Source organism: Triticum urartu, chromosome 7 (assembly GCF_003073215.2).
Source record: "Triticum urartu cultivar G1812 chromosome 7, Tu2.1, whole genome shotgun sequence".
Classification (NCBI taxonomy): Eukaryota; Viridiplantae; Streptophyta; class Magnoliopsida; order Poales; family Poaceae; genus Triticum; species Triticum urartu.
Genome location: NC_053028.1, coordinates 352760714 through 352762989, shown reverse-complemented (window position 1 = coordinate 352762989; position 2276 = coordinate 352760714). Strand labels below are relative to the sequence as shown.

At 38.6% G+C, this 2276-nt stretch overlaps 1 long non-coding RNA gene across 1 annotated transcript; it reads left to right on the top strand.

Moving 5' to 3' along the window:
- The first annotated feature begins 585 nt into the window (after positions 1-585).
- Positions 586-1676, top strand: LOC125522137. The gene is made up of 2 exons (XR_007289637.1): positions 586-667; positions 754-1676. It is a non-coding gene; the product is annotated as an uncharacterized LOC125522137 (long non-coding RNA).
- Positions 1677-2276: the final 600 nt, after the last annotated feature.

Sequence of the window (2276 nt, the reverse complement as noted above, 5' to 3'; positions counted from 1 at the left end):
ACAATTAATTGACTTAATTAATTACAAGTGTTTGCATTATGTATCAGTTCAGTTTTTATGTATGCCTATGTGCAGTCCTTGCCTCATTGGACATGTTCAGTCTCATGGTGAGCCTCAGTGGCCTGTAGCCGCCAGCGTGCCCTCTCGGTGCCTGCCGGTGCAAGCAGGCGTCAACGGGGCAGATGGCAGCCATGTACACTGGTTTGTGCCTGCTCTGCCTGAATTTCGAAAATAAATTTTCATGAGTTCTTCAAGTTCAGTAGATTTCGTGTATGGATTTCTTTCCCTTTAACTTTTACTTGTGTTTATTCGGTTTGTATGCAAGAGTTCTAGAGCCATGGATGCAAGAAAATAAATTTGGGTATGGTATTCCAATATGAGTCGTTTTGCGAAGTGAAAAATGAAGACTCTTAATTGCAAACCAGTAATGGAACAAGAAATAAAATTTTATTGATCCCAAATGACAATGGATCTGCTCTCTGTTTCTATAAGTTCATTTCCTTCTGCAAGCTTCTCCAATAATTACCTATAATTTTTCAGATATAGCATTGCCAATCGTCTGAACTATCGCTTGTGAACATTGCAGCCAATATTCATGCACTTGAAAAACCTCGGACAGTGAAGAACATGGGAGTGCATGGGTACATTCTTTATTCTTGATATAATGGTAGGAAGTATGTAAATAATGTTTTTTGTATTGACACTGACAAAGCTTATGCATGAGATAGAGCTTCATTGTACATTACTTTGCAGGTTTCAAGCCTTTTGATGGAAGCTCATGTATCTTCCTAGGCTGATGGACTCTGGTGCTTGATGAATGTTGCCCAGCCCTAGACCTCTCTTAAGTTTTGCATAAATACATCATCTGGGCTAATCAATTTATATGAAAACAAATCAGTAGTGATTTCGTCAAATATATGGGTTATTTTGATGACAGTTAGCTCCTCTCCCTAGCTGATCAAATCAACTATTTTAATCTCATTGAACAACTAGATGAATTGAGGTGCTAATTAAATTAATATGCGCCCACCAGTTTATTAGGTACTAATTGAATTAATATGCTCTCACAGGTTTATTAGAGGATAACTAAAACGAACATTCTTTGGCTGACATTTGATGTAAGATTTAAAACAACCTACAGAACAAACTGGAGAGGGTACACATCAGATGGCTCCCTCCCATGGAGAATGAACTGAAGATTAATATTGATGGCGCTTTCCACCCTGAACCAAACACCGGTGGTTGGGGTGCAGTCATCAGGAATCATAAAGGAGAGGTAAAAGTATGTGGACTAGGGAGATTGGAGAATGTTATTAACCCCTTACATGCCGAGATCAGGCTGTTATACAGGGTGCCTAGCTAGGAATTGATAAAGGAGTGAGAGCCATTGGCCTTGAAACAGATTCAGTGCTGCTGAAGCAAGGGGTAAACAATAATGAATGTGGCCTCTCTGCTGTCTACCTAGGCTTAGAGGAGCTCAAGGAATATCTGAAGCAAAAAACTTTGAAGTGTGTCGTTTTACTTCTGCTAGGAGGAACTGTAAATAAGTAGGCCATTGTTTTGCTAGCTATGGTAGTACCTTAAGCATGTATGATCATCTTCAAACAGATCATGTAATTCCACTTGTATCGGACCTGGTGGCGACTCTTCTCTAATTTCTGCATACATCTCCCCTAGATATGGACTACCCCACTTTTGCATTACCTGTTTTCGAACAAGAAGAAACTTAGTTCACTAAATTCATAGAACTAATATGCCAGCTAGAATGCGCGAGTATATGCACCCTTTGCTTTTAAATAAAAGTTGTGTAAAAAAACTGATGTGTAAATTCTAATTTGTGTTAATTAAGTACATATGCACATTATTGAGGGGGTGTTCTAAGGTAATGAAGCGTAAGGGGATTAAGTAAATTTTTACTGTATTTAGTAGTTGTGATCTGTCAGAGGTAGTGAAAATGACAATTGCTCATGCATTGTTTTCATGAAAACAAGATTCGCATCATGTCATCATTTTGACATTCTGCTTCGGTATATGTCGATGCAGACAGAAGGAGCACGAGCACCTAGCTGATGAAATTGCCTGGCTAGCAGGTATTCTGAGTTATTGTATTAAAGATGCAGATAGTTACCTCTTCAGTTCTATATGCACATCCGCGTAGGTGTGTGCCAGTATTGGATCAACATATCATTGAACATTCTGTTTGCAAGATATATGCTCATGTGATAATTGTTTCAAACTACTAACGCAGTGGTTGTCAATCTAATTATATGTTGTTG